Raw genomic sequence first — 24,009 nt, 5'->3', positions numbered from 1 at the left:
GGGATCATTCCCTTTCCGATTGTTGTTTTCCTAAACCACCATACCCCTCACTATAACACATAGTCTCACTATAACACATAGTCTCACTATAACACATAGTCTCACTATAACACATAGTCTCACTATAACACATACCCCTCACTATAACACATACCCTCACTATAACACATAGTCTCACTATAACACATACCCCTCACTATAACACATACCCTCACTATAACACATAGTCTCACTATAACACATAGTCTCACTATAACACATAGTCTCACTATAACACATAGTCTCACTATAACACATACCCTCACTATAACACATACCCTCACTATAACACATAGTCTCCTATAACACATAGTCTCACTATAACACATAGTCTCACTATAACACATACCCTCACTATAACACATAGTCTCACATAACACATACCCCACTATAACACATAGTCTCACTATAACACATAGTCTCACTATAACACATACCCTCACTATAACACATACCACTATAACACATACCCTCACTATAACACATACCCTCACTATAACACATACCCTCACTATAACACATAGTCTCACTATAACACATAGTCTCACTATAACACATAGTCTCACTATAACACATAGTCTCACTATAACACATACCCTCACTATAACACATACCCTCACTATAACACATACCCTCACTATAACACATACCCTCACTATAACACATAGTCTCACTATAACACATACCCTCACTATAACACATACCCTCACTATAACACATAGTCTCACTATAACACATACCTCACTATAACACATAGTCTCACTATAACACATAGTCTCACTATAACACATACCCTCACTATAACACATACCCTCACTATAACACATACCCTCACTATAACACATACCCTCACTATAACACATAGTCTCACTATAACACATACCCTCACTATAAACACACCCTCACTATAACACATAGTCTCACTATAACACATAACCCTCACTATAACACATAGTCTCACTATAACACATACCCTCACTATAACACATAGTCTCACTATAACACATACCCTCACTATAACACATAGCTCTCACTATAACACATACCCCTCACTATAACACATACCCTCACTATAACACATACCCTCACTATAACACATACCCTCACTATAACACATAGTCTCACTATAACACATAGTCTCACTATAACACATACCCCTCACTATAACACATACCCCACTATAACACATAGTCTCACTATAACACATAGTCTCACTATAACACATACCCTCACTATAACACATACCCTCACTATAACACATAGTCTCACTATAACACATACCTCACTATAACACATAGTCTCACTATAACACATACCCTCACTATAACACATAGTCTCACTATAACACATAGTCTCACTATAACACATACCCTCACTATAACACATACCTCACTATAACACATAGTCTCACTATAACACATAGTCTCACTATAACACATACCCTCACTATAACACATACCCTCACTATAACACATACCCCTCACTATAACACATACCTCACTATAACACATACCTCACTATAACACATAGTCTCACTATAACACATACCCTCACTATAACACATACCCTCACTATAACACATACCCACTATAACACATAGTCTCACTATAACACATAGTCTCACTATAACACATACCCTCACTATAACACATAGTCTCACACAACACATACCCTCACTATAACACATAGTCTCACTATAACACATAGTCTCACTATAACACATAGTCTCACTATAACACATACCCTCACTATAACACATAGTCTCACTATAACACATACCCTCACTATAACACATAGTCTCACTATAACACATACCCTCACTATAACACATAGTCTCACTATAACACATACCCTCACTATAACACATAGTCTCACTATAACACATACCCTCACTATAACACATACCCTCACTATAACACATACCCTCACTATAACACATACCACTATAACACATAGTCTCACTATAACACATACCCTCACTATAACACATACCCTCACTATAACACATACCCTCACTATAACACATAACCTCACTATAAACACATACCCTCACTATAACACATAGTCTCACTATAACACATAGCCTCACTATAACACATACCCCTCACTATAACACATACCTCACTATAACACATAGTCTCACTATAACACTATACCCTCACTATAACACATACCCTCACTATAACACATACCCTCACTATAACACATAGCTCACTATAACACATAGCACTATAACACACATACCTCACTATAACACATACCCTCACTATAACACATACCTCACTATAACACATAGTCTACTATAACACATACCCCTCACTATAACACATACCCTAAAAAACTCACTATAACACATAGTCTCACTATAACACATAGTCTCACTATAACACATACCCTCACTATAACACATACCCTCACTATAACACATACCCTCACTATAACACATACCCCTCACTATAACACATAGTCTCACTATAACACATAACCTCACTATAACACATACCCTCACTATAACACATACCCTCACTATAACACATAGTCTCACTATAACACATACCCTCACTATAACACATACCCTCACTATAACACATACCCCTCACTATAACACATAGTCTCACTATAACACATAGTCTCACTATAACACATACCCTCACTATAACACATACCCTCACTATAACACATAGTCTCACTATAACACATACCCCTCACTATAACACATACCCTCACTATAACACATACCCTCACTATAACACATAGTCTCACTATAACACATAGCCTCACTATAACACATACCCTCACTATAACACATACCCTCACTATAACACATACCCCTCACTATAACACATACCCTCACTATAACACATAGTCTCACTATAACACATAACCTCACTATAACACATACCCTCACTATAACACATACCACTATAACACATACCCCACTATAACACATACCCTACTATAACACATACCCTCACTATAACACATACCCTCACTATAACACATAGTCTCACTATAACACATAGTCTCACTATAACACATACCCCACTATACACATACCACTATACACACATACCCTCACTATAACACATACCCTCACTATAACACATACCCTCACTATAACACATACCCTCACTATAACACATACCCTCACTATAACACATAGTCTCACTATAACACATACCCTCACTATAACACATAGTCTCACTATAACACATAGTCTCACTATAACACATACCCTCACTATAACACATACCCCCCACTATAACACATACCCTCACTATAACACATAGTCTCACTATAACACATAGTCTCACTATAACACATACCCTCACTATAACACATACCCTCACTATAACACATACCCTCACTATAACACATAGTCTCACTATAACACATAGTCTCACTATAACACATACCCTCACTATAACACATAGTCTCACTATAACACATAGTCTCACTATAACACATAGTCTCACTATAACACATACCCTCACTATAACACATACCCTCACTATAACACATACCCCCACTATACCACACATAGTCTCACTATAACACATAGTCTCACTATAACACATACCCTCACTATAACACATAGTCTCACTATAACACATATCTACACGGTCACAAAGGATTCCATTCATTACGCTTGCTGTTAGCTACGGCACCGCTGACTAAGACGGCACTGAGACAACAATGTGTTTGCCCACCTATATAAATATAGAGGAGACGGGAATAACCCAATTTCAGCAAACGGTATGTATTCCTTTAAGAAATGTTATGTTTATTGTCCCCTGTATGTTAGAAGAAATTCACGCCATGTTCAGGATACATTTTATAGGCATATTTATTTATTTATTCATGATGTTTTTATACTGCTGGGATTTTTCAGCTAATAGAACAGATTGATAATTAATTAGTCTATATCACAGATAATATTCAATCACTAAAACAGTTAGATTTTTCCAAAGACTAAATTTATTTCCATTTTTCTCTATTGATCTCCAGATAGACGTGTTCCTCTGAAATGAAGTAGGAGGCAACCGATCAATCCATTTAGTGTTTTATGGGAACGCCAACAGAGCATGACAGAGATGAAATAATTGTTTATTGTCGTAAAACACTGTTGCCCTGGTCTTTGAACATCTGCAGGCCGCATCTGACGCGCTTTAACAGTCACACCTGTTCATCTCAAACTGGTGGTAAATGCTTAAAAAATCTAGGTTATGCTGTTTTCTAACAAAAAGAAGGTGCCAGCAGTTCTCCCTTCGAGGAATAAACCTCTTTATACCAACTGAGCTAACCCACGCTCACATTCATAACTTCCTGAGGGGTTTTGGTTTCATCTAAACTCAATATATTACATTATGACATTACTGGTCTACATGATTACCACTATTACTGCTTTTTGAACCAGTCTCTAATGTACCAATTCATGTTTTGAGCTCTGCTCTTTACTTTTCTACAGGAACACCTCATCCAAATATGACAACATCCCCAACAAAGTTCTGATCCAATCAGGATCTCCTGCTGTCTACCAGCTGACACCAAAGAAAGAGAAGATTGGACCTCTGACAAGAATAACTCTTGGTGAAAAAATCCAGACAAGAATAACAAAACCATCTTACTTGTTGGTGAAACAGGAACAGGAAAATCTACTCTGGTCAACACTCTGGTCAACTACGCCATGGGGTGAGTGGGAGGATGATGTCTGGTTTCAGATCGTAGAGGAGGAGAAGAGAAGTCAATCAGGAACTCAGACATCAGATGTGATAGAATATCTTTGGTTTTGAAGATAAACCTCTGCCCTACTCTCTGACCATCATCGATACTCCTGGATACTAGGAGACACCAGAGGGATCCAACATGACATGAACATCATGAAAAGATTATTTGACTTGTTCCGTTCAAAGGATGGAGTTCATGAGATTAATGCAGTGGGTCTGGTGATGACAGCGAGTGTGAATCGACTGAGTGACCGTCAGAGGTACATCTTTGATTCAGTGATCTCTGTTTGGAAAAGACATGGAGAAGAACACTGTCGCCTCATCACACACTCAGATGGAAGAACACCCAAAAATGCTCTGCAAGCTCCTGGATGCTAAGATTAAATGTGCCAGTAATGAGAAGAATCAGCCTGTTCACTTCCTGTTTAATAACTGCCAGCATGAAGACAGGACAGAGAACAGAGAAGCTCTTAAACATGCAGATGAAACAACAACAGAAGGAATGAGTCAGTTCACAAACTTTCTGGTAAAAACTGAACCTCAGAGATTGGAGACAACCGTGAATGTCCTGAACGAGCGAATCAGCCTGACAGCCTGCATCCAAAACCTGCAAGACAGAATTGAGTTGATTGATCTAAAGAAAACAGAGATCCAACAGACTCAGGATGGTCTGAAGAAGTATGAGCGAGAGATGAAGAACAATGAGAAGTTCACTATAGAAGTTGATGTGCCCTACAAAGATAAAGAACGTATTGATGGTGGGATGTGGGGGTTGGTGTTCTATGAAGCAGCAACCTGCTGTACTGTCTGTGAGGAGAACTGTCACTATCCTGGATGCACAATGGCCTGTAAACCAGAACACTGTGGGGTCATGAAAAATGGCCGCTGCACTTCATGTACCGGGAAGTGTCCTGCATCAGATCATGTTAAAGAAAAGTGGAAGTATGTGAACAAGACAAAAACAGTAAAACTAACTTTAGAAGATGTTAAAGCGAAGTATGAAAAGAATAAAGAAGAGAATGAAAAGCAAGGGAACCTTTTGGGAAGTCTTCAGAGAGAGAAGAAAACCCTTGAAGAAAACAAAACAGCTTTTCTAGATGAAGCGTACCAGCATGTTGTCAAACTGGAGGAGAACGCCCTGAATGTGGTTTCACTGTCTACTTATGTCCAATGGTCAAAAGAAGATGGCAAAAATGTGTAAAGTAGTTTCCCATGAGTACATGGTTTTGTATAAATCTGGTGTTAAAGGTTACTTTCATTAAATATTTAAGGAAGTAATTTAAGATGATTTTTTGAAATGTTTAAAATCAGCTTGATGAGAGAGAGAGAGAGAGAGAGAGAGAGAGAGAGAGAGAGAGAGAGAGAGAGAGAGAGAGAGAGAGAGAGAGAGAGAGAGAGAGAGAGAGAGAGAGAGAGAGAGAGAGAGAGAGAGAGAGAGAGAGAGAGAGAGAGAGAGAGAGAGAGAGAGAGAGAGAGAGAGAGAGAGAGAGAGAGAGAGAGAGAGAGAGAGATTTGAACCTGAGCCACTGCCCAGGACTAATGGTTGCCCCAGACTGCCACTGGCTTTAGATGCGTCACTGCTGCAACTATCAATTAGTCCAACATATCCCTGACATATATAATATATATAAATATCCATATGACATAGTTAAACATGATGTTTCCTTCCCCTGTTAGTCAGTTTGTACAGATGATGTTTTCTAATCTTGACTCAGACACAAATATTCTGCTGTTTCACACTTCAGTCATAAAATCTAATGTTTCTTTCATTTGATGTATATTATAATCAATATATGTGATTATATATGATATACCCTGGTGTCTTCATGTGTATTCATGCTTAATGACTAGTTATATTTCAGAAGACAAAACATGTTAATCCATTTATGTTGTACTTTTGTTTTGTTTTATTTTTGAGTGATTAAATATATTCTTAGTAAATATATATTTGAAGAAGAGGGTAGTGTGAGTGGTGACTGGTAGCTGGAGAGGTACCAGTCATCCTCCTGGAAACTACCTAACTGATCGCTGTGCTGTGCATGTTAATCCATATTAATGCATCTACATCTACATTCCTCTGTGTGTGTGAAGCAACAACAAAAAAATTAAGATATCTTTTCAAGAAGACTAATAAGTTCTTTATTATATTCTGTTGTTGCTCCTGGAATAATATCATGATTGATTTGTAGTTTTCTGTGAATCATTAATAAAATGATAAAATAAAATAAAATGTCTGCTTAATGAAACCAGTTTGTTCAGAGTGTCTTCACTGGATCATCAGCAGCCTTATGAATCTGTTGAACTTTCTACTAAACCTTCTTCAGTTAACATGTATTTCTCTTTATTATTAATATCATCAGCAGCTTTTTGAGTTTTTTTCTTTCTTCAAGAAAAGTCTATTTCTCTTTGTTATGCCATATTTATGTTATATATTATCATATATATATTCAGATATATACATACAAATTTCAGGTCCAACCCAATAAAACTTGTGATCTTTAGTATTTGATATCAAACATTGTTGATATTAAATAATTGGAGGACGTAGAGACAGAAACTCACCACCTTTTGGTAATGTTTCCTTTCATGTTTCAGTTGTATCTCAAGACATGATCAGCCAATCAGAAAACACTCCTATTGTTATTATTATTATTATTATTATTATTATATAAATACAGAAGATAATCAGTTAGGGAGTCTGATAACTGGCGATATGAAACAAAGATTATTATCCAATCAGAAAGAGGATTTGAACATGTTTTATTTGGTGACTCCTTTTGTCTCAGTGAGTTTCTCTGTTTCTATTTAGTATTTTATTGGTTGTTATGCTGATTATGTCTCATTGTTTTAAACTGGGTTGTTATTAAAAAGTGTCCTAAAGTCAATAAAGTTTTCATTTGAAGGAGAAGATGAACCAGCAGTGATGTTTCCTTTTGACCAGCAGGTGGTGAAAGAAACTAACTGAAGCTGAAACACCCACTGGAGCTGGAAATTATACATCCTTTATAGTTTACATAGTTTAATAACATGGAAATATCATCACTGTCAAATATAAGTCTAAGCACGCTGTTAATAAACTGTCATATCATCTACCTCATAAAGAAACCGCTTACATTAATCATCTCATATTTATTCCAGCAGCCTTTGCACTCGGCACTATTATCTTACTCTTAACAAAGTCCATTGTTGTTGTTGGTTAATATATATATATATATATATATATATATATATATAGATATATAGAGAGAGAGAGAGAGAGAGAGAGTATTGTCTATCTCTTGACCCCTCGTGTTGTCTTCAGATCAAATTTGACCCGTTTTCAAAATATGGTATATCAGAAATATGAGTTTCTTTTTTTATATCTACCTATTAAACCCAAAATAACAACTTTAAATAACCCCAAAATGGATGATTCTTTACAAGTAAACTAAAGTACATTTTGGGTGTTTTATTCAATGTTTGGAAACAGTCTCCTCACTGAACGTTGACATATACTGTATACGTCTGTGATCATCTTTCCATTATATATAATATTAGTCTAAATAATTCAAAATTTCTGTTTTTTTCAAGTCAAGAATTAGGTCATTTCCTATAAATGAGGTTTAATGACCATGAATTCCAAAAATAAGTGTAAAACTTGATAATAAGTTTGTTAGTGGTGTTTATACATGGTAGTGAAAAGAAGAGTTAAACTTCAAAAAAAGCACCAAAAGTGTTGAAAAAAAGAGACAAAAACATCAGAAAAAGTGTTGATCTCCAGTTTTGACCGGGGGGACCCGTGTCCAAGGTCGAATGGAAGACAACACAAGGGTTAACAAGGTCTATTGTTGTTGTTGTTTAATATATATAGTTATATGTATATCTTTATGTCAGGGACAAAGCAATGAGGAGAACAGGAGTTTTGATTGAAAGAGATTTTTTATTGACCTTAAAAAATGCTAAACAATATAAACCAAGAACTTAATATCTGGGCATTTTAACAGATGTCAACAATATAATATACTCAAAATATCAACAACAAAACAGGATGTGAACTAAACAAACTGACCTGATTGAATCAGACACAAGGGGACATATATATACTGGTTGGGACAAACCAAAGGACACAGAAGGGGAAACTGAGATCCCCCCCCACAACATGGCAGCACATGGTATGGCTGGATTAACAGGCCTCAGGATATAACAGTCCTTCTTCACCTTTGGCCTGGCCTTTTCTCCCCCAGGAAGGACCGGCCCTCCAGCATGGTAACAAATAACAAAACATGATGATTAATATAACACAACAATGATTATTTAACCCTACAATTTAAAATGTGTTCACTCCATTTAAACAGTGTAAGGCTCAAATACATATGTAGATTATAAATCAAATGACCAGTGTTTAGACTACTTTAGTGAGCATGAATAGTTTGGGGTGTGGCTGACTGTAAAGTTAACCTGTGTACTAAACAGAATAGGGGGACATTGTGTACAGTGTTACCATTGCTGGCTGTTGTTACCATGTGGAGCTTTTGGCCATCACACTGTAAAAGTAGTTAAATGTTGGTCTGTCTTTGTTCATCTGAGCTGTGGGTCTGGTTCTGGATGGAGGTTACATCGACAGCAATCAAAACCAGAGTCACATTTCTTCTATTTGTTCACATACTATAAAGATATTCAGAACTTATATGGAAATTTGGGGAAATGTTTGGTTCACCCCAACTAAACTACCATCATTGTCTTCATCACTGAAATCTTTTCTCTTATAAAAGTGGGAAATACTGTTTGAAAATGTTTCTGATAAAACATAAATCTCACCTTTGTGTTGCCTGTCAAAGTTAGTTTTTGATAGACATTAAAAGTTGCCGTTTCCTTCTTTCTGATTTCCAAATGTCTCTGAGACAGTTTGTGTGAAATCGTGACCACAGAGCTTCCTCCCTCCCTTCCTGTTTACTGATGATTTGAATTCAAACAGTTTTTCTTAAACCATGTGACCCCAGATGGTCCTCCTCCCTCTCTACTGATATACTGTATCAACTGTTCTCTTCTCTCTCTGCCTCCTCTACATCACAGACCAACAACACATGTAAGAACACTTTGGAACTGGAAATACTTTAAAATGATCAGATCAGGAGGAAATACGAGATTGACATAACTAATAACTGAACATACTGCCTTAGATTTATATGATTTATTATTTTCTTTCTTCCAGACAGTGTCTGTAGTCACCACGTCACCAAGCTTCAGGAACTTCAGATCCATTTCTCTGGACCTCGTTCTGGGTTAACCAGGACTTTAAAAACACAGGTATGGATCACAGGTTGGAGGGTTTTCTGCTGAATCAGTCTGTCTTCCTGTTTACATCAGCTACTGCTCTGCTCCTGAGATCAACTGACCTTTCCTATCGGTCATTGTTGAGCTCTATACGGTTACAGGGATCACACACATTAAATATTATTCAAATCATAAACATTGATATTCACTGATCTGGTTCATTTTCAAACATCACAAATAATGTATAAATCAATAAACAACCTACTCCCTGGTTTTACACCCACTGATGTACAACAGGGGTCAAAAGTGACCAAAGTGAGCATTTTCGTCCTTCTGAGCGCCTTTATGCTTCACATTCACAATCATAGATATACTATATTTATGATCACAACGCCATATCTTTCTCCCCTCCATGTAGAGTCTGGTCCTGGAGTTGGACTTTATATTCATGTAGTCTGGTCCTGTAGTTGGACTTTATATTCATGTAGAGTCTGGTCCTGTAGTTGGACTTTATATTCATGTAGAGTCTGGTCCTGGAGTTGGACTTTATATTCATGTAGTCTGGTCCTGGAGTCAGACTTATATTCATGTAGTCTGGTCCTGGAGTTGGACTTTATATTCATGTAGTCTAGTCCTGGAGTTGGACTTTATATTCATGTAGTCTGGTCCTGGAGTTGGACTTTATATTCATGTAGAGTCTGGTCCTGGAGTCAGACTTATATTCATGTAGTCTGGTCCTGGAGTCAGACTTATATTCATGTAGTCTGGTCCTGGAGTTGGACTTTATATTCATGTAGTCTGGTCCTGGAGTTGGACTTTATATTCATGTAGAGTCTGGTCCTGGAGTTGGACTTTATATTCATGTAGTCTGGTCCGGGAGTTGGACTTATATATTCATGTAGAGTCTGGTCCTGAGTTGGACTTTATATTCATGTAGTCTGGTCCTGTAGTTGGACCTTATATTCATGTAGAGTCTGGTCCTGGATCTGGACTTTATATTCATGTAGTCTGGTCCTGGAGTTGGACTTTATATTCATGTAGTCTGGTCCTGGAGTCAGACTTATATTCATGTAGAGTCTGGTCCTGGAGTTGGACTTTATATTCATGTAGAGTCTGGTCCTGGAGTTGGACTTTATATTCATGTAGAGTCTGGTCCGGGAGTTGGACTTTATATTCATGTAGAGTCTGGTCCTGGAGTTGAACTTTATATTCATGTAGAGTCTGGTCCTGTAGTTGGACTTTATATTCATGTAGAGTCTGGTCCTGGAGTTGGACTTTATATTCATGTAGTCTGGTCCTGTAGTTGGACCTTATATTCATGTAGAGTCTGGTCCTGGATCTGGACTTTATATTCATGTAGTCTGGTCCTGGAGTTGGACTTTATATTCATGTAGTCTGGTCCTGGAGTCAGACTTATATTCATGTAGAGTCTGGTCCTGGAGTTGGACTTTATATTCATGTAGAGTCTGGTCCTGGAGTTGGACTTTATATTCATGTAGAGTCTGGTCCTGGAGTTGGACTTTATATTCATGTAGTCTGGTCCTGGAGTTGGACTTTATATTCATGTAGTCTGGTCCTGGAGTTGGACTTTATATTTATGTAGTCTGGTCCTGGAGTTGGACTTTATATTCATGTAGTCTGGTCCTGGAGTTGGACTTTATATTCATGTAGAGTCTGGTCCTGGAGTTGGACTTTATATTCATGTAGAGTCTGGTCCTGGAGTTGGACTTTATATTCATGTAGAGTCTGGTCCTGGAGTTGGACTTTATATTTATGTAGAGTCTGGTCCTGGAGTTAGACTTTGGGCGGCTTTTAACACATACCTCGTTTGGTCCGGACTTTCGGACTTTTTAGTTTGATCCGAACCAAAATTAAAGGTGTGAAACCTCCCCCCGCGCACCGGTCCAGATCAAAAGACCAAATTTTGGTCCGAAAAAAGAGGTGGTCTCGGTCCGGACCAAACTGAACCATGGTCCGTTCGTTGATAGTGTGAAAGCATTTTTGGATGGTTCGGACTTTCGGACCAAATACAGGAATCTCTGGCAGGCTCTCCTTGTGTTACAAGAACGGGGAGCTCCTTTAAGGAACAGCTCGGTGCTTATGAGAGAGAGAGAGCGAGAGAGAGAGGGGAGAGAGAGAGAGAGAGAGGGAGAGAGAGAGAGAGAGATTTTTTGATTTTTAAAGGAACTTTATTTAATCAATGTTCCCTTCTGTTATTTACAAAAAAAACTGTTCAACAGGCCAATAAATACATACAGACATAAACACTCAACTACATGACATCAGCTCCTGAGAGAAGAGGAGCTGGTCTCCTTCTACAGAGCACAACACATCACCATGAGCCCAGATCACCCTGAACTCATCCACATCCTTCATCTCTGCATAATAGTTAAAATCAATCCTGATTCTGGCTTTCACCATCCGAGCAAACAGGAGATTTACATTAACATCAACAGAGTCATCCACCTTCCTCTTCCTACTCACATACACCGCCATCTTTGATTGGCCCAGGATGAAATTCAACAACTGACATTTATATTTAGCAAACCTACTGTACCGAACCCAAGGATGAACATGTTTTTAGAGAAGACCTCCCCTACCTTACTGAACAGCTTATCCAGCAGTAAGAACAATGGAGGCAGGCCACACACTCACAGTAACAATGAAACACAGTTTCTGTCTCATCACAGTAGGGACATTTATCACTAGCACCAGGACTAATGACAGACACAAACTTATTGACCGCCACTAATCCGGTAGCACCCTCCACTGAAGGTCAGCTACTCTTTTTGTTAACGGGGCTTATATAAACTCCTCCACGCAGGCTGGACATCAGCCCAACCCAGATGCCCTCGCCACGGTGTGTCAACCCGTTGGTGGAGCTTACTTTTATTTAAGCACAGCACCATCAGTTTATAAAACCCTTCCCTTTCACCTCCTTCATGTCTAAAATGCAGTGCTTTACATTTAAAAACGACCAACATAGTGATCCAGACATGGACAGACACATAAATCGGAAGGAGTCCTCAGTCTGAGGTGTGGTCAGACCACCAGTATATTGCTCCAACATGATGGATTCATGTCCGGACAGTTTGTGCTTCCAGTAGTCCAACAGTTTGGTGATGATCCTGACGGATCTCACCCCAGAACAGCTGCCAAAGCAGCAGCATTGTCTAGTTTATGTCCTGTGATGTCCACAACCGTCCCCAGGGTGAGCACCCGTGCTCTGCAGAACGTGTCCGTGATGGCCGAACCAGCCCAGCAGGGTTAATCCAGCCGGTCCCCGTAGACCACCGGCTCCTGAAGCAGCCCAGCAGGGGTAATCCAGCCGGTCCCCGTAACACCACGGCTCCTGAACCAGCCCAGAGGGGTAATCCAGCCGGTCCCCCGTAGACCACCGGCTCCTGAAGCAGCCCAGCAGGGGTAATCCAGCCGGTCCCCGTAGACCACCGGCTCCTGCAGCAGCCAGTTTAGGGAGTCTCCCTTGCAGCCGTCTCTCCTTGACCACCAGCTTCCACACGGTGAACAAGCCTCAATAGAAAGGAGTTAAAACTGGACACTCAGCTTCCTGGCGTCCATCAGGAACAGCGGATCCGTTAATCTAAAACCTTTAAAACTGTTCAGCACCCAGTGGGCCAGAGGTCTCCAGACCAGGTCCTTAGGGCCATAGAGCAGCCTCTGGAGGAACTGCAGGCGAAGCAGCGCCCCTGCTGGCCAAATGTTCCAGTCCTTGTCCTCCTTCTTCCAGTGGAAGGAACAGAACAGACTGGGGAATCCAGTGCAGCTTATCCCAAAAGAAATTAACTAAAACAGCTTGAATTTTAGCAAGCAAATTAGAAGGGGGTCCACACAAGACAGTTTATGCCACAGAGAGGAAGCCAGCAGATTGTTAATAACCAGAGTCCTCCCTCTGTAGGACATGCTCCGGTAAGAGCCACTTCCATTTCTTTAACCGGCCTTCTATCTTCTCCAGAGCAATTTCCCCGTTTTTTTCAACACACAGTCCTCACCCAAAAAAACACTCCCAAATACTTTATCCCTCCTTTCTTCCATGTTAGCCCTCCTGGGAGAGATAGAGTGCCCTGCAACCCAGCCCCCACCACCACCGCTTCACTCTTAGCCCAATTAACCTTGGCAGAAGAGATGTGATTAAAAACACTCACATTCGCTACCAAAGTATTGATATCTGCTTGTTTATTTAAAACAATCACGACATCGTCAGCATAAGCTGAAAGTTTAACAGCTGAAGCACACCCAGGAAAATAGACACCCAAAAGTTCATTCCTGAGCTTATGAAGCAGAGGCTCAATCGCCAGGGAATAAAGCATCCCCGACAGAGAGCATCCCTGCCGGACCCCTCTCTGCACATTAAAAGGTGCAGCCAAACCACCATTAACCTTCAATATACTCGCAATGTCACGGTACAGTACCCGAATCTTAGCTATGAAACCTGGGCTGAAACCAAAAGCATTGAGCGTGTGCCACAAGTACTGATGTTCAACCCGGTCAAAAGCCTTTTCCTGGTCTATGGAAATAAGACCAGTATCCATACCCAGTGAGCTAGAGACGTCCAAAACATGCCGAACTAGAGTGATATTATCACTCATTAACCTGCCGGCGCACAGTAGGTCTGGTCGATATGAACCACTTCACTCATCGCCTCCGAAGCCGAGCGAGAGCTTTGGACAGGATCTTGTAGTCCCCACACAGCAGAGAAACAGGTCTCCAGTTCTTTATCTCCTGCAGATCTCCCTTCTCCGGCAGCAGGGTGATGACTGCCCTTCTGCAGCTCAGCGGCAGACGTCCTCTGCTCAGGCTGTCCTGGAACACCTCCAGCAGATCCTCTCCAACCACGGGCCAGAAGGTCTTATAAAAATCCACAGGCAGCCCGTCGATGCCTGGTGCCCTTCCCGTTCCCCAGGCTCATCAGAGCCACATGCAGCTTCGTTCAGGGACAGATGGTGCGTCCAGCACCGTGTTGTTATCAGCTCCCACCTGAGGAAGGCCATCGTAGAAAGGAGCAGCTGACTCAAGCGTCTTCCACATACTCCTCTCTAAACAGGTCTTTATAGAACGATGTGGCATACCTCCTGATCTCAGAGCGTCCCCGTGATCGTACCTCCATCTGCGGGCGAAGGGAGTGGATGATCTTTCTCTGCCCGTTCTTCCGCTCCAACCAAGCCAAAGAACTGCGAGGGGGCATCCATCTGGGAGGGCGTTCATGAAGCGACAGCGGACCAGGGGCCCCCTGTGCTGTGATGCCCAACAGGTTGGGGCCAAACCGCCTTTTTGACTTTAAGAGCTTCAACATGCCCTTGATTTCCTGTGGAATCCACCAACTCCTGTAACTCCACTACTACTATCTCCAGGTCTTGAAGAGACCTGGTAATGTCTTGGTGACATTGCGCGGTATATTGCTGACAAAAAGTTTCACCTGAACCTTCCCAATATCCCACCACTGCTGCAACGATGGGAAACGACTTTTGGCTCTGGTGTATACCCACACACACACACAAACCCCTCTTTAAAAGAGTTATCGTTTAAAAGTCCAGTATTAAAAGTGCCAAATATGCGCTGTGCAATTTTACATTTTGAATATAAACAAAGCACTGGACAAGACAATGGTCACTAAAACCAACAGGAGTAATTACACACTGCTTAAAAACACCAAAATGGTGTTTAAAACAATAAAACCTGTCCAGCCTGGCCAAAGACAACATGTTGTCTCTGGAGTGACTCCAGGTGTACTGCCTGGCGTTCAGGTGAAACCCTCTCCACACATCCTTCAGCTCACAGCCCTCCATCAGACGCCTGAGTCGGGCTGAGGAGGCAGGATGAGGCTCCAGGTGGTTTCGGTCTAAAGTGGGGTTCTCTGTGCAGTTAAAATCACCTCCCAAAAACAAAAAATCATCAGTACAATCCTGAATGACATCACACAAAAGGTTTAAAAATGTCATTCGTTCAACGGCCAGAACTGGAGCATACACATTTATAAAAATAAGGTTTACATTTTCATACTGAACCTTAATTTTTATGATATGCCCACACATGATCTCCTCCACACTAAAGGAGCAGGGCCGAAAGCCCTTAGAGAAGAGCACCCCGACCCCCCCACTGTTAGAGGCCTTATGGCTGAGAATAACCTCCCCCGGCCACTGCTTCCTCCACTCACTCTCATTCTCCACATTACTGTGAGTCTCTTGCAAAAAAATAACATCAAGAGCTTTGAGCTCCATCAGTTTAAAAGAGAAGCTCTTTTTAACATGCCTTCTTGCTCCATTAATGTTTAACGATCCAATTTTTAGTTCCGCCATTAAAAAGGAAAAAGCAAAAACAAAAACACACACAACATGTATGTGGAGAAACATATTACACCTAATCATCATCCTCAATCAGTTGAGCTCTGACTTTGGTGACCAGTTTCTTGAGGCGGTAACCCTCTTGTTTAGTGAACCCTTCTGTATCTGTCCTGAGCCAGGCCACAGACCTGATGAACCCTCTGAGATCAGGGAAGAACTGCTCGGTCTTAACTGCCTTGATCCCTTTAGTGTCCTGCAGGAACTTCTTAATTTTATCCAGAGGATAAATAGTTAACTCTTCTGCTTGGGATGCAGTCCACTCACATTCCTCCTCATCATCCTCATCCTCATCACTCAGATCCTCCAGCAGCTTTTTAGCTTTTGACTCACTCTGCTCCTTGTGAGCACTGCTCTTTCTTTTGCTGGAACCTTTAATGATCTCCATCTCTTCAGACAGATTTTCAGCCAAATCAACATCAGCCACATTAATAACCTCCTGACTGCAGCCTTTTCCTTTAGCACTGCCTTTCTTTTTCCCTGTCTGTTTGTTATTGTCTGGTTTGTCATTAGACTGGGCATGGCCTTCGTTTACACTCTCACTATGTTCAACATTTCCCTCTTTTTCCTGCGTGTCTGTTTCTGTAACCTGTGCAGTTTCTGCACTCTGTTGCACACCTGCCGAGTCTGAGTCAGCCGCAGGAGGCGCAACACCTGAGTCTGAGCCCCCCGGAGGCGGCTCTGCGGCCCGATCGGCCGAACCGCCCGGCCCATCGGGACCGGGGGCCGTCTCCGCCGAACCGCCCGGCCCATCGGGACCGGGGGCCGGATCCGCGGGACCGGGGGCCGGCCGGCGCGGACAGGAACGGACCAAATGACCCTCCTCCCCGCATCCAAAACACTTCATCGTATCCGACGTTGCAAACACAACATAAGTGAAGCCGTCAACTTTAAAACTGAACGTTAAATTTAGATCCGCCGCGTTGTCCTTTAAAATCATGAAGACTTGTCTTCTGTGACACATTACGTGCCTGAGTTTTGGTGATTTGCACCCGAGCGGAACCATTTTAATGGGAGACATCAGCTGGCCGTACCGCGACAGCTCTCTGGCCAAATCGTCAGTTTTAATGAACGGAGGAGCGTTTGAAACGGTGATCCGTTTAGCCGGGCTCACCAGCGGGAGAACCGGGGTGAAAGTATCCCGGATCACAACTCCTTTCTCCACCACAGTGTCAACCTTCACCACATCATCCAGGAAAATCACCACGGCCCTGTTCATACCAACTAATAACTAACCACCAAACAACCAAATAAACACATACAAAACCCAAAATAAAGAGAAAAACAAAGATAGAAACTCAACACGCTCCTGAGACTCACTCACACATCCGCTCACACAGAGAGAGAGGAGAGAGAGAGAGAGAGAGGAGAGATAGAGAGATAGAGAGAGAGAGAGAGAGAAAAAAAAAAAAAAAAAAAAAAAAAAAAAAAAAAAAAAAAAAAAAAAAAAAAAAGGTGAACGGAGAGAGGGATCGAGAGAGATCGATGAATGATAAGAGAGAGGGATATCAGTTTTCCGTAATAAAATGGTCAGGAAGAAAGTCTCCTTCTCTCTCTACATCCAATCAAAAAAAACAAAAAGAAGGAAAAAAGAAAGAGGCAGGAACAAGAGGGGGGCGCGGCCCGGGGGGGAGCGGGCAAAAGGGGGGAGGGAAGAAAAAAAAAAGGGAGGGGGGGGGGGGCGGCAGGGGGGGGGGGGCGGCAGGAGGGGAAGGGGGAAAAAAAAAAAGAAGGGGGGGGAGGGGGGGAAAAGGGAGAAAAAGGAAAGGAAGAAAAAAAAAAAAGAGGGGGGAGGGGAAGGGAGGAAGGGGGGGAAAAGGGGGAGGGAAAAGAGGAGGAAGGAAAAGAGGAAAGGGGGGAGAGGGGGGGGGGGGGGGGGAGGAGGGGAGGAGAGGAGGGGGAGGAGAGAGGAGGGATAGGTCAGTAGGGGGAGCAGCGGGCAGTTGAATAGCCGAAACTCTGACCCAGAGAGAGATCCGAGAGGACGGCGGGAAGCCGCCAACAAACCAATCAGTTCTAAGTATCTGGGACGCAGCTCACGTATGTGATGACGGGAACGTAGTTTTGTCACGTAGAGATCTGTAGTGCGCTTGCAAAACTGCCGTGTGAAACCAAAACTTACCGGATCAAATGTATACAATGTAACAAAAACATGAACCTTGGTACGGACCTTGGTTCGGACTTTCATGTGGAAACGCCCTAAATCTCTGGTCCTGTTGCTGGACTTTATATTCATGTAGAGTCTGGTCCTGTTGCTGGACTTTATATTCATGTAGTCTGGTCCTGTTGCTGGACTTTATATTCATGTAGAGTCTGGTCCTGTTGCTGGACTTTATATTCATGTAGTCTGGTCCTGTTGCTGGACTTTATATTCATGTAGTCTGGTCCTGTTGCTGGACTTTATATTCATGTAGTCTGGTCCTGGAGTTGGACTTTATATTCATGTAGTCTGGTCCTGGAGTTGGACTTTATATTCATGTAGTCTGGTCCTGGAGTTGGACTTTATATTCATGTAGTCTGGTCCTGGTCCTGGAGTTGGACTTTATATTCATGTAGAGTCTGGTCCTGGAGTTGGACTTTATATTCATGTAGTCTGGTCCTGGAGTTGGACTTTATATTCATGTACTAGTCTGTTGTTGCTGGACTTTATATTCATGTAGTCTGGTCCTGGAGTTGGACTTTATATTCATGTAGTCTGGTCCTGGAGTTGGACTTTATATTCTTGAGTCTGGTCCTGGAGTTGGACTTTATATTCTTGAGTCTGGTCCTGGAGTTGGACTTTATATTCATGTAGAGTCTGGTCCTGGAGTTGGACTTTATATTCATGTAGTCTGGTCCTGGAGTTGGACTTTATATTCTTGAGTCTGGTCCTGGAGTTGGACTTTATGTTCATGTAGAGTCTGGACCTGTAGTTGGACTTTATATTCATGTAGTCTGGTTCTGGAGTTGGACTTTATATTCATGTAGTCTGGTCCTGGAGTTGGACTTTGTATTCATGTAGTCTGGTCCTGGAGTTGGACTTTATATTCATGTAGTCTGGTCCTGGAGTTGGACTTTATATTCCTGTAGAGTCTGGTCCTGGATCTGGACTTTATATTCATGTCTCTGCAGCAGAGATATTCAGCTCTTATTACTCTCACATCTCTGTTTTTATTCTCAGTTCAGGTTGAAGGAAACCAGAGTTCTCCTCTAAATGTTGATCATAGTGACGTCCTGAGGGAGGAAAGGCTTTCTGGGTCTGGTTGAGTTCCCCCGAGAGAGCAGCTGAAACAGGCTGGGTCCAGGCTCTCCTGTGATTGGCTCCTCTGATCATGTGATATCTGAGAAACTACTCTGAAGCTGAGAGACAGACTGGGTGAGCGCGTACTACCTGAAGACCAAAAGGTAAGAAAGAGCAGATTTAAAAAAGCTGACAGCCAGCAGGAAGACTTGATGTGTTCATCAGCAGAGAGGAGACAGAGAGAGAAAAGTTCAAGTTAGTTTTAGTTCAAGTATAATAGACTGAAAACCCAGAGGCCTGCTGTCAGTCCACATCATTAGAATAGGATTTAAAGTCAAACTACTCATTCTGCACTATCATATATATCACTTACCGTCTTTATTTACACATATATATATATATATATATAAAATAAAAAAATCGGACACTTTTGACCGTTTTTAGGAAGATCTAGTTTGGTTATAAGAAGTGAAGTTTAGGCTCATGTTAAAGACTTGATATCCTGCTGATAGACGTCCTGTTTTCTCTCTAAAGATCTTTGAGATGACCTTCTGTGACTGAAACTCTAGTTAGAAACAGGAACAGGAAGCAGAAGCCTTCCAGCTGCTCTGCTGTGTTACGTCTCGTCCTTCTCTTTTGGATGAAAAAGATGCAATCTGTCCTGACTGTTTCTGGGCTGGTCCCAGTAGAGTAAGGCGGCTCTCTGGGTCAGAGCACTAACGAGAAAAAGACAGTAAATGAATGCAGCAAGTACATATAACATTATTTTTTACAGCCCTTTGTTACATGAAAACAACGTAATTGTATTATGTATTTGTTACATAAACTAATTGTCCTTTTCCAGATGCTCAGAGCTATTTGTCAACAGTTCCATTCCAAAGTAAAAGTCCTGGGGACCATGTGTCAGGGTGGACATAACAAGTAATCACTTCTGTTTCTTCTGGGTTATAATACATCGGAGGATGCAGTAATGATGTTGTGAGATGTCATGGAGCAATAATAATGAAGCAAGATATTCCAGACCGCATCTTGCCACATTATATCCTGCACATATTGACTATAAGATGTTTTCTATAAAAGATGAGAAGATGAAGAAATGATGTATGCAACACAATGTTAAAAGAGGGAGCGGCGTTTATCTGGTGCTGTTGGTTTTTGGGGGTTGTGTAGTTTTCTTTGCATCGTTTGTGTATCTTCTTGTGTTGTATATGATTGTGTTGTGTGTATTATGTGGTTGTGTTGTTTGTTTTGTTGTTGTGTGTATGTAGTTGTGTTGTGTGTATGTAGTTGTGTTTGTGTGTATTTGGTTGTGTTGTGTGTATGTGGTTGTGTTGTGTGTATGTAGTTGTGTTGTGTGTATTTGGTTGTGTTGTGTGTATATGGTTGTGTTGTGTATATATGGTTGTGTTGTGTGTGTTTGGTTATGTTGTGTGTATTTGGTTGTGTTTTGTGTATATAGTTGTGTTGTGTATATATAGTTGTGTGTATGTAGTTGTTTTGTGTGTATTTGGTTGTGTTGTGTGTATGTGGTTGTGTTGTGTATATATGGTTGTGTTGTGTGTGTTTAGTTATGTTGTGTGTATATAGTTGTGTTCAATTCAATTCAATTTTTCAATTTTATTTATGGGGTTCAGGGTTCAGCAGGAAGCAGCATGACATTGCATGGCAACCCGCTGAGCTCAGCAGGGAGTGCAGCAGTGACCACGGCAACAGCTGCAACCAGGATCTTGGTGCCAACGTTCTCCAAGGAAATAATACGCTGGGTGAAAAACATAAGGACTCCGGGAGTAAACTCCCCAGAAGCTAGGATTAATAACAAGCATTTCTGGAATGAGATGCACACAAATGGTAATAGTAATAGAAAGGGAGAGAGAGCAGCTCAGTGTGTTGAACGAAGGAAGTTCCCCGGCAGTCTAGAACTATAACAGCGTAACTATAACAGCGTAACTAAGAGAGACAGGTCATAAGTAGAGGTAGCCTGTTCGGGCTTTGAACTCCCCCGCCGGATCGGACTGTGCTGGCCTGCCCCCTTACTTTGTTATGTATTATTAATCTAACAATTATGAAGAGAAGCAGTTGGGCCAGTTAGGTGAACACTGCAACTCCTCACCCCTAACTATAAGCTTTATCAAATAGGAGAGTTTTAAGTTCATTCTTGAATGAGGTGACAGTTTCTGCCTCGAACCCAGACTGGGAGCTGGTTCCACAGGAGAGGAGCCTGATAACTGAAGGCTCTGGCTCCCAGTCTACTTTAGAGACTCTAGGTACCACCAGTTGTACCTGTGTTTATATGGTTGTGTTGTGTGTATTTGGTTTTGTTTTGTGTGTTTTTTTTGTTGTGTATATGATTGGGTTGTGTGTATATGATTGGTTTTGTGTTATGGTTGTGTTTTGTATATGGTTGTGTTGTGTGTATATGATTGGGTTGTGTGTGGTTGTATATGGTTGTGTTGTGTGTATATTATGTGTTGTGTGTATATGGTTGTGTTGTGTGTATTTTGGTTGGTGTGTATATGGTTGTGGTGTGTGTATATGATTGTTGTGTGTATGTATTGTGTTGTTGTATATGGTTGTGTTGTGTGTTATGGTTGGGTTGTGTATATGGTTGTGTTGTGTGTATTTGTGTTGTGTGTATATGGTTGTGTTGTGTGTATATGGTTGTGTTGTGTGTATATGTTGTGTTGTGTGTATATAGTTGTGTGGTGTGTATATGGTTGTGTTGTGTGTATATGATTGTGTTGTGTGTATATGGTTGTGTTGTGTGTATATATTGTGTTGTGTGTATATTTGTGTTGTGTGTATGATTGTGGTGTATATTTGTGTTGTGTGTATTTGGTTGTGTTGTGTGTATATGGTTGTGTTGTGTGTATATGATTGGGTTGTGTGTATATGGTTTGGTTGTGTGTATATGGTTGTGTTGTGTGTATATGGTTGGGTTGTGTGTATATGGTTGTGTTGTGTGTATTTGTTGTGTTGTGTATTTGGTTGTGTTGTGTGTATGGTTGTGGTGTATATGGTTGTGTTGTGTGTTGGTTGTGTTGTGTGTATATGTTGTGTATATGGTTGTGTTGTGTGTATATGGTTGTGTTGTGTATTATGGTTGTGTTGTGTGTATATGGTTGTGTTGTGTGTATATGTTGTTGTTTGGTGTGTGTTATTTGGTTGTGTTGTGTGTATATGGTTGTGTTGTGTATATGTTGTGTTGTGTGTATATGGTTGTGTTGTGTGTATATAGTTGTGTTGTGTGTATATGGTTGTGTTGTGTGTATATGATTGTGTTGTGTGTTATGGTTGTGTTGTGTGTATATGGTTGTGTTGTGTAATAGTTGTGTTGTGTGTATATGGTTGTGTTGTGTGTATATGTTTGTGTTGTGTGTATATGGTTGTGTTGTGTGTATTTGGTTGTGTGGTGTATATGGTTGTGTTGTGTGTATGTATTGTGTTGTGTGTATATGGTTTGGTTGTGTATATGGTTGTGTTGTGTGTATATGGTTGGTTGTGTATATGGTTGTGTTCCGCCATGACGATGACTCCGGTTGCCTACTTCCGGTTAGTAGCGGTAGACCTACTACCTGTACTAGCAGCAAGAGAATGAGTTCAGGCTCCACATGTGCTGTTGTTGGTTGTTTTAACAATTCAAAGAAGATAAAGAACTTTTTAGAAACTGAGTGCATCGATCATAAGATAATAAGGAGAGAATGCCCATGTCCGGTTCCGTATTAGATACAATCAATGACAGAGAGTAGACGTTTAGCGTGGTTAGCTGCGCTAAAACTGAAGCATCCACCGAAAAAGGTGTATGTCTGTTTGCACCATTTTGTTGACAAACGCCCCACGGATGACCATCCCAATTCGGAATTATACCTTGGATATGACGTGGTGAAGAAGAGACGTACAATTGTTCGTGTCGAAGCAACAGGTAAGCCACTTTCAATGTTGAATTGTGTAGCTGGTTAGCGATTTCCATTTTACAGCTAACCTAGTTAGCTAGCTACCTCCGGTTGTTTGCTTTTTTTACGAGCTCCACCGGCCTGCTACAAAAATATTTGTGAATATATTGTGAATAATATGAACAATATGCCCATTATGTCGCTGGATAGAGTAAATGTGTTAAAAACATGGCCATTAATGGTTTATGCCTTTGTCCACTGAATGTCACTGTAGGTTTAGTGCTATGAACTCCACTGCTTTAGTTATGTGGGCCAGGTAGTTGTTAGCTTGAGCGAGGAAGAGCTTCCATCACCATTTATCATAAGCTTTTACTGTAATGTTGTCAGTGTGAGAAACATGGACAGAAACTGTAGAGTTTGACATGTAGCCTATGTGCTTTGTTTTTACAGCAACAGCAAAAGTGACAGACCATGTGGGCATACCTGAGGTGCCACAACCTTCACACAGCACTGTTTCCACCCAG

At 41.1% G+C, this 24,009-nt stretch overlaps 2 protein-coding genes across 3 annotated transcripts in view; both read left to right on the top strand.

Annotated features, from left to right (window-relative positions):
• The window catches only part of LOC120545322 (molybdopterin synthase catalytic subunit), a 346,107-nt gene that overhangs the window by 62,523 nt on the left and 259,575 nt on the right, over window positions 1-24,009 (top strand). The gene's annotated exons all lie outside the window — the stretch shown is intronic.
• LOC120545315 overlaps window positions 1-24,009 on the top strand; it is a 65,860-nt gene that overhangs the window by 15,812 nt on the left and 26,039 nt on the right. The gene's annotated exons all lie outside the window — the stretch shown is intronic.

The sequence above is a fragment of the Perca fluviatilis genome, chromosome 17 (genome assembly GCF_010015445.1).
Source record: "Perca fluviatilis chromosome 17, GENO_Pfluv_1.0, whole genome shotgun sequence".
Lineage (NCBI taxonomy): Eukaryota > Metazoa > Chordata > Actinopteri > Perciformes > Percidae > Perca > Perca fluviatilis.
The sequence above is the reverse complement of the archived record's forward strand: the minus strand, read 5'-3'. Positions and strand labels throughout refer to the sequence as shown.